This window comes from Girardinichthys multiradiatus, chromosome 4 (assembly GCF_021462225.1).
Source record: "Girardinichthys multiradiatus isolate DD_20200921_A chromosome 4, DD_fGirMul_XY1, whole genome shotgun sequence".
In the NCBI taxonomy this organism is placed as follows: Eukaryota; Metazoa; Chordata; class Actinopteri; order Cyprinodontiformes; family Goodeidae; genus Girardinichthys; species Girardinichthys multiradiatus.
The window spans coordinates 28,672,551-28,687,356 of NC_061797.1; the positions used below are offsets into that span (position 1 = coordinate 28,672,551).

Here is a 14,806-nt window from a genome sequence, read left to right on the forward strand (position 1 = left end):
CCAGTGGTTTGATGTCCCTTAAAGACCATACATTTGTAGTCCAAAGATGTCAGGGGAGGCAGCAATTATCGTCTTTTTGGGTGTAAAATGCTGTTTGGTGGTGATGGTGGGTGTTAGAAACATCCACCATCACCACCGAAAACAGAGGTAAAATAAACAACAGGGGTGGATTGAAGGTTGGTTGGGGTGGGATGACGAAGTTAAAATAATTATAATTTCTATTTTATCATTAGGTAGATACTTTACTCTACATATACATCTCAGTTAATTAGAACACTACCAAAAATATCTTTTCTTTCAGTGATTCATCTCTAAAAGTGAAACTCAGAGATTTTAGTGATTCATTAAAAATTTAGTCATGTAGTGCAAACTTAATTTTTTGTTAATTGTGGTTTGATATTATGGCTTAAGGCTAATGAGAACACAAGATTCCGTTTCTCTAAAAATTATTTTATATAAGACCAATTATTAAAAAGCCCACTAAAAAGTATATCCATGCACTGTACAGTACTCAGTACTTGGTCAGGGCTAGACTTACTACATCAATGCAGTGAAGGTATCAATTTGTAGCTCTGTTGAGGGGTTAAGGAAGCCCATGTTGCTTTTATAGCAGTTCTCTGTGTGACTTAAATGAAATTGAAAATGAAATGCACTTTCTCTTTTCTTGTCCTCTGTATATGATTTCAAGGAACAAGTCCTTGATGTTTGTCCACATTTGTTTTACAAGTGTGAAGAAGATAAACTAAAGTATTAGCTCAGTATGTTTTAAACGTTTGGTATCTTCAAGAGAGGACACTTTATGTTTGATGAAGGATTTTTGATTTTGGTCTCTGTCTGCATCTGTGAATATGATTGTGTGTCTTATAAGCCCATGAGGGCTGGGCACCTTTTTGGTGTATGGCACAAAAGAAAATAAACTACTACTACTACTATAGCTGCCTTCAGCTCATCAGCATGCTGGGGCTGATGTTTGCTGGGCATCAAGCTCAGTGATACCATGGTGATTAAACATGGTATTGTTACTTTTGGTAGAGTGGGCTGGTGGGTTCGTTCGTTCGTTCGTCGTCTTCCGCTTATCCAGGACCAGGTCGCGGGGGCAGCAGACTCAGCAGAGACGCCCAGACGTCCCTCTCTCCAGACACCTCCTCCAGCTCCTCCAGGGGGAGCCCAAGGCGTTCCCAGGCCAGCCGAGAGACATAGTCCCTCCAGCGTGTCCTGGGCCGTCCCCTGGGCCTCCTCCCGGTGGGACGTGCCTGGAACACCTCCCGAGGAAGGCGTCCAGGAGGCATCTGGTATAGATGCCCGAGCCACCTCAACTGGCTCCTCTCGATGTGGAGGAGCAGCGGCTCTACTCCGAGCCCCTCCCGGATGGCCGAGCTCCTCACCCTATCTCTAAGGGAGTGCCCGGCCACCCTACGGAGGAAGCTCATTTCAGCCGCTTGTATCCGTGATCTCGTTCTTTCGGTCATGACCCAAAGTTCATGGCCATAGGTGAGGGTAGGAACGTAGACCGACCAGTAAATTGAGAGCTTTGCTTTTCGGCTCAGCTCTCTCTTCACCACAATGGACCGGCACAGCGCCCCCATTACTGTGGCAGCCGCACCAATCCGTCTGTCAATCTCCCGCTCCATTCTTCCCTCACTTGTGAACAAGACCCCGAGATACTTAAACTCCTCCACTTGAGGCAGGAACTCCCCTCCAACCTGAAGAGGACAAGCCACCCTTTTCCGGTCAAGAACCATGGCCTCGGACTTGGAGGAGCTGATCCTCATCCCAGCCACTTCACACTCGGCTGCGAACCGCCACAGCGCATGCTGTAGGTCTTGGCTAGAGGGGGCCAGCAGGACCACGTCATCTGCAAAAAGAAGAAACCAGACCCCCTCCGGCCCTTGGCTGCGTCTAGAAATCCTGTCCATAAAAGTTATGAACAGGACCGTCGACAAAGGGCAGCCCTGCCGGAGTCCAACATGCACTGGGAACAGGTCCGACTTAGTGCCGGCAATGCGGACCAAACTCCTGCTCCGCTCGTACAGGGACCGGATGGCCCCTAATAAAGGGCCCCCGATTCCATACTCCTGGAGCACCCCCCACAGGGCATCACGAGGGACACAGTCGAATGCCTTCTCCAGGTCCACAAAACACATGTGAACCGGTTGGGCAAACTCCCATGAACCCTCGAGCACCCTGTAGAGGGTATAGAGCTGGTCCAGTGTTCCACGGCTGGGACGAAAACCACACTGTTCCTCCTGAAGCCGAGGTTCGACTATCGGTCGGACTCTCCTCTCCAATACCCTGGCGTAGGCCTTACCAGGGAGGCTGAGGAGTGTGATCCCCCTGTAGTTGGAACACACCAGTCCAGAGGCACTGTCCCCGACCGCCACGCAATGTTGAAGAGGCGTGTCAACCATGACAGCCCTACAACATCCAGAGACTTGAGGTACTCAGGGCGGATCTCATCCACCCCCGAAGCCTTGCCACCGCGGAGCTTTTTAACCACCTCGGTGACTTCAGCCTGGGTGATGAAAGAGTCCAACCCCGAGTCCCCAGCCTCTGTTTCCACCACGGAATGCGTGATGGCAGGATTGAGGAGATCCTCGAAGTACTCCTTCCACCGCCCGATAATGTCCTCAGTCGAGGTCAGCAGTCTCCTGCCCCCACTATAAACAGTGTTGGCAAAGCACTGCTTCCCCCTCCTGAGGCGCCGGACGGTTTGCCAGAATCGCTTCGAGGCCAACCGGTAGTCCTTCTCCATGGCCTCACCGAACTCTTCCCAGGCCCGAGTTTTTGCCTCTGCCACAGCCCGGGCCGCAGCACGCTTGGCCTCACGGTACCCGTCAGCCGCCTCAGGAGTCCCACAAGCCAACCACAGCCGATAGGACTCCTTCTTCAGCTTAACAGCATCCCTTACTGCCGGTGTCCACCACCGGGTTCTGGGATTGCCGCCACGACAGGCACCGCAGACCTTACGGCCGCAGCTATGGGCAGCAGCATCGACAATAGATGCAGAGAACATGGTCCACTCGGACTCTATGTCTCCAACATCCCCCGGGATCTGGTCGAAGCTCTCCCGGAGGTGGGAGTTGAATACATCCCTGGCCGAGGGCTCCGCCAGGCGTTCCCAGCAGACCCTCACTATGCGCTTGGGCCTGCCAAGTCTGTCCGGCTTTCTCCTCCTCCAGCGGATCCAACTCACCACCAGGTGATGATCAGTGGACAGCTCAGCCCCTCTCTTCACCCGAGTGTCCAAAACATGCGGCCGAAGGTCTGATGATACGACAACAAAGTCGATCATCGACCTCCTGCCTAGGGTGTCCTGGTGCCAAGTGCACTGATGGACACCCTTATGTTTGAACATGGTGTTCGTTATGGACAATCAGTGACTAGCACAGAAGTCCAATAACAAAACACCACTCGGATTCAGAACGGGGAGGCCATTCCTCCCGATCACGCCTCTCCAGGTGTCACTGTCGTTCCCCACGTGGGCGTTGAAGTCCCCCAGCAGAATAATGGAGTCCCCGGGAGGGGCACTATCCAGCACCCCCAACAGGGACGCCAAGAAGGCAGGGTACTCTGCACTACCACTCGGCCCGTAGGCTGAAATGACAGTCAGAGACCTCTCCCCAACCCGAAGGCGCAGGGATACAACCCTCTCATCCACTGGGGTAAACCCCAACACAAGACGGCTGAGCTGGGGGGCAACAAGCAAACCCACACCAGCCCGCCACCTCTCCCCGTGGGCCACTCCAGAGTAGAAGAGAGTCCAACCCCTCTCAAGGAGATGGGTTCCAGAGCCCACGCTGTGCGTGGAGGCGAGCCCGACTATTTCTAGTCGATATCTCTCAACCTCCCGCACAAGCTCAGGCTCCTTCCCCCCCAGCGAGGTGACATTCCACGTCCCTAGAGCCAGCCTAAGCATCCGGGGATCGGGCCGCTGAGGTCTCCACCTTCGTCCACCACCCAATCCTCTTTGCACCGGTCCGGGCTGGTGGGTTTTGATGGAAAATGAAATTAGCATCTCCATAACGCTTGTTAGCAGAGGGAAGCATGAAGTTTCCTTTTAGATGGCTTGGGTGACTTTGGATTTGATAAAACACAATGCATATTTTCCGATTGTTAAAGTCTAAGTCGATTGTATGATAGAGATCCGGGTGCTCAGGATGGCCACACCTCTGAAGACCAACCTTGTAGACGCTAATGTGGTGATCACCGACTGTCTGAGTCTGGCTCATCATCAATTGCCCATTGCTGTGCAGAGCAAATGCACTGTGGGCAAAGATATACAGGGGTTGGACAATGAAAGTGAAACACCTGTCATTTTAGTGTGGGAGGTTTCATGGCTAAATTGGACCAGCCTGGTAATCAGTCTTCATTGATTGCACATTGCACCAGTAAGAGCAGAGTGTGAAGGTTCAATTAGCAGGGTAAGAGCACAGTTTTGCTCAAAATATTGAAATGTACACAACATTATGGGTGACATACCAGAGTTCAAAAGAGGACAAATTGTTGGTGCACGTCTTGCTGGCGCATCTGTGACCAAGACAGCAAGTCTTTGTGATGTATCAAGAGCCACGGTATCCAGGGTAATGTCAGCATACCACCAAGAAGGACGAACCACATCCAACAGGATTAACTGTGGACGCAAGAGGAAGCTGTCTGAAAGGGATGTTCGGGTGCTAACCCGGATTGTATCCAAAAAACATAAAACCACGGCTGCCCAAATCACGGCAGAATTAAATGTGCACCTCAACTCTCCTGTTTCCACCAGAACTGTCCGTCAGGAGCTCCACAGGGTCAATATACACGACCGGGCTGCTATAGCCAAACCTTTGGTCACTCATGCCAATGCCAAACATTGGTTTCAATGGTGCAAGGAGCACAAATCTTGGGCTGTGGACAATATGAAACATGTATGGTTCTCTGATGAGTCCACCTTTACTGTTTTCCCCACATCCGGGAGAGTTACGGTGTGGAGAAGACCCAAAGAAGCGTACCACCCAGACTGTTGCATGCCCAGAGTGAAGCATGGGGGTGGATCAGTGATGGTTTGGGCTGCCATATCATGGCATTCCCTTGGCCCAATACTTGTGCTAGATGGGCGCGTCACTGCCAAGGACTACCGAACCATTCTTGAGGACCATGTGCATCCAATGGTTCAAACATTGTATCCTGAAGGTGGTGCCGTGTATCAGGATGACAATGCACCAATACACACAGCAAGACTGGTGAAAGATTGGTTTGATGAACATGAAAGTGAAGTTGAATATCTCCCATGGCCTGCACAGTCACCAGATCTAAATATTATTGAGCCACTTTGGGGTGTTTTGGAGAAGCGAGTCAGGAAACGTTTTCCTCCACCAGTATCACGTAGTGACCTGGCCACTATCCTGCAAGAAGAATGGCTTAAAATCCCTCTGACCACTGTGCAGGACTTGTATATGTCATTCCCAAGACGAATTGACGCTGTATTGGCCTCAAAAGGAGGCCCTACACCATACTAATAAATTATTGTAGTCTAAAACCAGGTGTTTCAGTTTCATTGTCCAACCCCTGTAGATCATCTGCTGCGGCTTCTTCAGGTCAGACTCAATAGACAGATAATCTGAGTTGTGAACACATCTGAATCTAGTTAAATAACAGAAGAATCCCAGACAATTGCTATATATTTCATATCTGAAGACAGTCTATATCATCAGATACACAGCTGCCTGGGCTCTTCGGTGTGACTGCCTTATTTTTTATTACAACTTGGAAATTGTTTGCACTGATATTTGTGCCACTAAGTTTCAATCAAAATAATCATACTGTTGTTTTTATTTGGTTCTATTCTTATAAAGTGTTCCTAAGATGACCCATAACAACCTTCCAAGATACAACAATATAATGGCATAAAAGTCCCTGTTTATTTTTTGTTTGTTAAAGACAAAAAAGGGCCCCTTTCCTAATATTTATGTGAACTCATGAGATGTGCTGCAGGACAAAGAGGAAAGGAAATTAAAGTAAATTGGGTGTGGGATGAAAGGAAAACAGCATTTACACTACTTACTCAGGCAAACGTGCATAACTGCTGAAAAACCACTCAGATGATGCAGGCTAAACAGATGAAGGTACAGACATAAAGGGGATTATGAAAATATGATGGATGAAACAGAAACCTTTACTTTTGTAGCATAAAACAATTCTACCTTTTTTCATCTTCAAAGAGACTCTGCTTTCCTCTCGATTTCAAATGGCATAATAGATTCAATATGTCAGTAAAATGATCTTAGTTTAGACTGAAAAAAATATATTTCTCGTAAGCATTTTAACCAATTATAGAAGATGAAGAACTGTAGAAAAATAATTTGTGAAAGATTAGTGAGGGAACACAGGAGATATATGTACATTTTTTGAGGAGAAAAATAAAATAAATTAATAAAATAAATATAATCTATAAGGTAAAACTACACAAAGTCAGTCAGTCAGTCATTTTCTACCGCTTATTCCATAGTGGGTCGCGGGGGAGCTGGTGCCTACCTCCAGCAGTCTATGGGCGAGAGGTGGGGTCCACCCTGGACAGATCGCCAGTCCATCGCAGGGCAACACACAAACAACCATGAACACACTCATTCATACACCTAAGGTCAATTTAGAGTGACCAATTAACCTAACAGGCATGTCTTTGGACACAAAGTAAAAAACATAAACATAAACAGCACTTATCAAAGATTCATTGAAATGCACGGCTTATGTAAATGAAACCTTAATTCTGTTTGGGAAAACAAAAAAAGTTCTGGCATAAAATGACATCAAAATTATTCAAGCATAAGAACATGCTTATTTGGACAAGTCAAAACTGGACTGAAAATGCGCATTGATAACAGATTGTGTCTGTAGTCTTTAAAACTGTTACTATATTTATGTGAACAAAAAAATTTGGATTTCTTTCTTTTCCCCAAAATGCTGCTAAAACCTCATTTAGTCTCGTTCTTGGGAACCAAGCATTTGGAATCATCTCTTCTCATGAGCTGGATGTATCATTACAACTATAAAAGAGAGTGAACTTGGCTAAACTTTTGCATTAGCCTACTAAAAAATGTTTATCTCAACCTTATTAGAGACTTTACAATGACTTAAGCATTGTGTGCCAATTGAAAGTTGGCAGTAAAAAATGTTAGCCTACACCACAAATGTACTTGCAACAGTAACTTGTGACAAAAAACATGTTTTCAGGCAAACCGAGGAGCTCAACAAGCTCAGAGGAGACGGAGGAGAACCTACACCTCAAGTTCTGGATTGACGGTAAATACTAAAGAGCATCAACGTAATTGTGTTTAAGATACGGATCGGCTAAACACCTGGCAAATGACAAAAACGATACTGCTGCAAAAGCAGACTGTAATGACTGTATTATAATTATATGCAAATCAGCTACTTTGATTTGTTTTTATGTATTTTATCTTTTAATACTATACAGTTGACAGTCACCCAAAACATACAACTAGCAAACAAATTTAGGCCTGGACATGTGAATAAAATGAAAAGAAACAAACAATCTGAATCGATTGATAGTAATATAACCACTGACTGTGAATTCTTCAGATTCTCCATCAAAATTACACAGAAACTATCCCAAGATACTCCTAAGAGCCGAGACCAAATTCAGGTACTTGTAATGTTAAATTGAGGGCATATGCATATGATGAAAATCACTTTTCACATGGACATTGAAGCACTGCTGTTGAATGGTTGACAGGAGCTAACTGTAAACACCTTCAGCTTTTTATCTTCCAGCAACAAACTACAAAAACATTTTGCACCCTGTCCTTTGACTGAGAATAAAGTTGAACTAGTTACACCTGCAAAAGATAATCCGTCACTGGCTGTCTATAAGCTACAGTGACAAATGAGAATAAAAAAGTGCCAACATAACTCTGCCTACTTAAAGCTGGATAATCAAACGTTACTTACACTAAAGAGAACCAGATAATCTTCTGCTAAGCATAGATATCGGTAAATTATTAACTTTGTTAATAATTACCTTTGGCACTTATTAGTAGTTATTCATAGCCAAACTAAACCTATTGTTGTGCAACAGGTGTCTGTCTTGTTTTTTGCTGTTTTCCCCTTTTCTCCTGGTGATGCATCTCTCCGCCAGCAGGACCTCCTCTGGTGATTCCTCACAGCTGAAACTCTTAATTACCTGACTGGGTAATTTAGTAAGCAGATCTTCTCGACACCAATGGTTGGTTTCCCTTATAGTCACAGTAAATAAGCCTCACGGTGAACCTACTAATGAACTTTTTTTAAATGTCTTACCTGTTAATCTGTTTCTCTGTACATAGATTCTCCTGCCGCTTCTCTTGAGTACTCACCTATGTCACCACAGAGATCTCTGGTCCTCCTTGAACACATTAAGAATCTTACCTGTAAGCTCACCTTCATACGAGACACAGCTTAGTTACCTGACCATCAACTGATGGTCCCAGTCAGCTGGGCCCGCTGCCTGAAAAAACAACTCACCTGCAAAACCAACCTGTCTGCTCTGCTACTGCTAGACCCAAACCTATCTGGACCTTCATCCCCACTGATGCCCCGGGATACTCCACAGACTTCCCTGCATTCATCCTACTTACAAAACTATATCCCTCAAACCCAATTTCAGCATTAAGACCCACTTGGGCTGCTCTAACGTCTTCCTGTCCATTTCAGGTTCTATTCACAAGCTTAATGCTGGAAAACCCGGATTTAAATACCTTATTTCCGAATAGAAGACTACAATAGAATAAAATATCACTGATTGGCATTGTCAGTACAATGAAATTGAAAAAAAAAACAACATTTAGTTAATGCACAGGAAAACAAACATATTGTAAAAAAAAAAATAGAAGCGGTGCATTAAAGCATAAAAAGGAGACACACGTACACTCAACCATTTGTACTGATATTGCATCTGCTTTTACATTCTGGCTGTATTGAGTTTAGCTATTGCTGTTAGATATAAATTGTTTTTGAATCGGCTTGTCCTTGCTTTAATTGATCTGTAGCATCTGCCTGATGGTAATAGTTCAAACAGAGCATGACCCAAGTGAGGAATCTTCTTTATGATGTTACAAGCTTTTTGGAGACAGGGAGAACTGTGAAGGGCAGACAATAATCTTCTGAGTCGTGTAAATGATCCCCTGGAGCGCTTTTCTCCACTGTACAGCTGGTGTACCACACACAGATTCAGTAGGTCATTATGCTCTCAATAAAGCACAAATAAAGGGAAACCAGCAGTCTCAGTGTGTTATTTTTCTAAGCACTCTCAAAAAGTGCTGTTTCGCCTTTTTGTTCCGATTTTATTTAACTTTTTTTTTTTGTGGTCCCATGTCTGGATGAGGTCAGGGTTGTCGGGGGCTGGGGTCAGGGCTGGGGGTCGGGGTCTGGCCAAGGTCATATGGGTTTGGGCAGTGCCGGCCCTATCTGAACTGGTGGCTCGGGCGGTCTGCCTGTATCCACTCCAGAATGAAGAGGACTACCTCTTAGGTCTGGGAGCTAGTTGATCTGGGAGTATATCTCCTCCCACCAGATTCTCTCAGGTTCAACATGACTCAAGATGCAGCTGGTGTCTGTGCCTCACACATACACACACACACATCTTGGATTTCTAACTTGCCCGTTTGGTTTTTCGCTTTTAAAGTATTCTTCTGGTCTGGTTTTTTAGGAGTGACTTTGTTCACTGCAGCTGACTTAATTCAGTGTTTCAGTTAACATTATTTTCTGGTTTCTGTTTCTGGAGGTGAGCTTTAGGATCAGGATAAGTCTGGAAGGTGGCCTATGCAACAGCTTTATTCTTTGTTTTTAAGCCCTGTTGTTGTAGATATATTACTCCATGTTGGATAATGGTCTTGTTGTGTGACCTGATTTGGATGTCCAACAGGACTTTAGTTCTGTTGTAAAGACAAAATGTTTTTGGTCCAGCTCAGAATTTGGCAGGTTTTTATTCAAATGAGTTTGTATTTTATTTTCTGGTGACTTGCCTGTAATTTGAAGGTGAGGTTTGTGATTTAAGGAGAGCTGCTTCAGGATCATTTGATTCCTAAAGCCTGTGTCCAAGTTCTGTAAACTTTGTCCAGCAGATGGAGCCAGTGCCTTCAGTTTTCATTTAATCAAAGTGTGATTTCAGTGGTCTTTCAACACTGAATTTGACGGTGCAGCCACTTGTTTAAAGAGTATTTTTTCTCCATTTCTATATGTTTGTGTGTGTGACCTTAGAAATTAGCTTAGATATAAAGGTGGGCTAAATTGTGGAAAGTGATCATCCGCACTGACTGCTTGTATACTTCCACAGTGTGGGTGTTTTCAAATCCCCAAATAGACATTTGAAGAGAAAGTGGCAGACTATATGAAAAGTTCAGCTAATGAACTGGATGAAAAAGTGTGAAAATGTTGAGTGGAAGTCGTAGGTGCCCAAAAAACCCAAAATTCCTATCTCACAAAATTAGCATATCATTAAAAGGGTCTCTAAACGAGCTATGAACCTAATCATCTGAATCAACGAGTTAACTCTAAACACCTGCAAAAGATTCCTGAGGCCTTTAAAACTCCCAGCCTCGTTCATCACTCAAAACCCCAATCATGGGTAAGACTGCCGACTTGACTGCTGTCCAGAAGGCCACTATTGACACCCTCAAGCAAGAGGGTAAGACACAGAAAGAAATTTCTGAACGAATAGGCTGTTCCCAGAGTGCTGTATCAAGGCACCTCAGTGGGAAGTCTGTGGGAAGGAAAAAGTGTGGCAGAAAACGCTGCACAACGAGAAGAGGTGACCGGACCCTGAGGAAGATTGTGGAGAAGGGCCGATTCCAGACCTTGGGGGACCTGCGGAAGCAGTGGACTGAGTCTGGAGTAGAAACATCCAGAGCCACCGTGCACAGGTGTGTGCAGGAAATGGGCTACAGGTGCCGCATTCCCCAGGTCAAGCCACTTTTGAACCAGAAACAGCGGCAGAAGCGCCTGACCTGGGCTACAGAGAAGCAGCACTGGACTGTTGCTCAGTGGTCCAAAGTACTTTTTTCGGATGAAAGCAAATTCTGCATGTCATTCGGAAATCAAGGTGCCAGAGTCTGGAGGAAGACTGGGGAGAAGGAAATGCCAAAATGCCAGAAGTCCAGTGTCAAGTACCCACAGTCAGTGATGGTCTGGGGTGCCTTGTCAGCTGCTGGTGTTGGTCCACTGTGTTTTATCAAGGGCAGGGTCAATACAGCTAGCTATCAGGAGATTTTGGAGCACTTCATGCTTCCATCTGCTGAAAAGCTTTATGGAGATGAAGATTTCATTTTTCAGCACGACCTGGCACCTGCTCACAGTGCCAAAACCACTGGTAAATGGTTTACTGACCATGGTATCACTGTGCTCAATTGGCCTGCCAACTCTCCTGACCTGAACCCCATAGAAAATCTATGGGATATTGTGAAGAGAACGTTGAGAGACTCAAGACCCAACACTCTGGATGAGCTAAAGGCCGCTATCGAAGCATCCTGGGCCTCCATAAGACCTCAGCAGTGCCACAGGCTGATTGCCTCCATGCCACGCCGCATTGAAGCAGTCATTTCTGCAAAAGGATTCCCGACCAAGTATTGAGTGCATAACTGTAAATGATTATTTGAAGGTTGACGTTTTTTGTATTAAAAACACTTTTCTTTTATTGGTCGGATGAAATATGATAATTTTGTGAGATAGGAATTTTGGGTTTTCATGAGCTGTATGCCAAAATCATCCGTATTAAGACAATAAAAGACCTGAAATATTTCAGTTAGTGTGCAATGAATCTAAAATATATGAATGTTAAATTTTCATCATTACATTATGGAAAATAATGAACTTTATCACAATATGCTAATATTTTGAGAAGGACCTGTATGTGTCTGTGAAGTTGGTGGTGCTGAACAAGTACAGGTGTCAGCAAGGCAGCAACTCTTTGTAGGGTTGCACTCTTAGTTAAGTCAAAAGTGTTTAAATAGTTCCGATTTTGCTGGTAAATGACCTTTTCAGTGGTTGGACCAAAATGAATAAACCTATATTTTGTTTAGATTAACAGTTTACTGCATTTCACAATATTAGTGGAAATTAGCATGTACACATGTGGACAAAATTGTTGGTACCCTTCGGTTAATGAAAGAAAAACCCACAATGGTCACAGAAATAACTTGAATCTGCCAAAGGTAATAATGAATAAAAATTCTATGAAAATGAGCAAATGAAAGTCAGACATTGCTTTTCAAACATGTTTTAACAGAATTATTTTAAAAAATGAACTCATGAAATAGGCCTGGATAAAAATGATGGTAACCTTAACTTAATTTTTTGCAGCACAATCTTTTGAGACAATCACTGCAATCAAATGATTCCTATAACTGTCAATGAGACTTCTGCACCTCTCAGCAGGTATTTTGACCCACTCCTCATGAGCAAACTGCTCCAATTGTCTCAGGTTTGAAGGGTGCCTTTTCCAGACGGTATGTTTCAGCTCCTTCCAAAGATGCTCAATAGGATTTAGGTCAGGGCTCATAAAAGGCCACTTGAGAATAGTCCAGTGTTTTCCTCTTAGCCATTCTTGGGTGTTTTTAGCTGTGTGTTTTGGGTCATAATCCTGTTGGAAGACCCATGACCTGCGACTGAGACCGAGCTTTCTGACACTGGGCAGCACATTTCTCTCTAGAATCTCTTGATAGTCTTGAGATTTCATTATACCTGCACAGATTCAAGACACCCTGTGCCAGATGTCAGATGCATATCCGTCTCTTTGATTTGTCTTAAATTTTCCTCCTGCGGCCACGTCCATGGAGGTTGGCTACAGTCCCATGGTTCTTAAAATTCTGAATCAAATGTGCAAGTGTAGTCACAGGAGCATGAAGCTGCTTGGAGATGGTCTTATAACCTTTAACATGCTTGTCTATAAATTTCTTTCTGATCTCCTGAGACAACTCTTTCCTACACTTCCTCTGATCCATGTTGAGTGTGGTACGCAACATGTCACCAAGCAGCACAGCGACTACCTATAGCCCAATATATAGGCCCACTGACTGATTATAAGAATGTAGACACCAGTTATAGGAATCATTTGATTGCAGTGATTGTCTCAAAAGGTTGTGCAGCAAAAAATTAAGTTAAGGTTACCATCATTTTTATCCAGGCCTATTTCATGAGTTCATTTTTTAAAATAATTCTGTTTGAAGCATGTTTGAAAAGCAATGTCTGACTTTCATTTGTTCATTTTCATAGAATTTTTATTCATTATTACCTTTGTCAGATTCAAGTTATTTCTGTGACCATTGTGGGTTTTTCTTTCATTAACCGAGGGGTATCAACAATTTTGTCCATGTGTGTAAAACAATATGCAGTCAGAAGCTCTTGCTATTAACTTTGGTATCACAGAATCCTAGAAGCTAACAATTACTTACATTGAAAAAACCATCAAATATGATTGTGTAAATATTAGGGTTCGGTTTAAAAAAATGTGACAAAATAAGTGCAAAATGTCAATTTGAAACCTGAACAATCTCATGAGGCCACACTCATTTTGTGGTGTGTTCACATTTAAAATAAAACTTCCCTCCCCCCCCCCCCAGATACAAAAATATCTGGTACTGAACACATTTTTCCTTATCCACACAAAATTTGGCGTATTCATTGTTTTATTAAATCAGGAGCTTTAGAGGACACACAGCAGGGGGAGCTGGAGCCTTGTTGCCCTGAAAGAATTTCCTGTTAGAAATATTCTTTCAGAGAGGTCCAGTTTTCCAGGCAGTTTTGAAAAGAATGGACAAGTAGAATATTTGATCCTTTTATAAGTCTGGATAGGAATGGAAAAATGAAAGCTGTTTGTTGCTAGATTTTATCCCCTCCTTTGCTGCTGTTAGTAACAGCACTAAGCCTCCAAAATACTTAAGATATGTGCAGTTTTCTTGTCAGTAAACCAGCTCTGATTTAACATTCAATAAAACTGCAGCGACATGTCAAAAGAAGAAATGATTGTATGGACCATACTGTATATAATCAGCTAATATTTACTGCAGTTCTTTGGGATTTTGATGTTGCCTGCAGTGATATTGCAATAATGATAAATTTACTATGTATTGTGCAGCCCTAATGGCTGGGCATTGCCATGGTTTTACTCTTGCATATAATTGTTTGGACAGATGAGCACTGGAAGAAGTGATCAAACATCTGAAAAACTTTAGTCTGAGCTGCAGCTGGTCTCTCTAATTGTAAGGGTAAGTAGATTATTACCAGCAGATTCTTATCAATGGTTTACCCACCACAGAAAGCACAATGGACATGAAAATAAAGGTGTCAGCTGGTACGATTGTTTGATAGTGTGACGTTCTAAAAAGGTCTGCTGTAAGAAAGGCCAACAAGCCAAAGTCTGAATCCTGAGTAATTTGGCAGAGGGAGCTAATCATTTTCTGTTTCCTGTCAAAGTTCTTGAGTTGGTGGGTAACTCCAGCTAGAAAATACTTACCCCTGCAAAGACGCTAATCCGAATTGAGTGGATAGGTAACTTTTATCCATTAATTTTAGTAAATGTCTAAAATCCTTGCAGATTCACAGGATGGTCTGGGCCAATGTCCAGCAGACAGTGGGCATAAACAGGGGTGAGATCACCAAGAACAACCATGTGCACACTCTGAACTCTGTGCAGTGAAGTGTGTTTTGCTAAGTCATCTAACAATACAGCACATCTTAAGGAAGCACTCTGCTTGACACAGAAGTCTTGCCCTGATTACAGCTTCTTCTTTTACACCTTCAGAGAGGTCACACACTTAACATATCTAGCTCCCTCAGC

General features: G+C 43.8%; 1 long non-coding RNA gene across 1 annotated transcript; it reads left to right on the forward strand.

Moving 5' to 3' along the window:
• Positions 1-6: 6 nt before the first annotated feature.
• On the forward strand, positions 7-8,848 carry LOC124867391. Its single transcript, XR_007038037.1, has 4 exons — positions 7-147; positions 7,210-7,278; positions 8,138-8,221; positions 8,322-8,848. It is a non-coding gene; the product is annotated as an uncharacterized LOC124867391 (long non-coding RNA).
• The last annotated feature ends 5,958 nt before the right edge of the window (positions 8,849-14,806 follow it).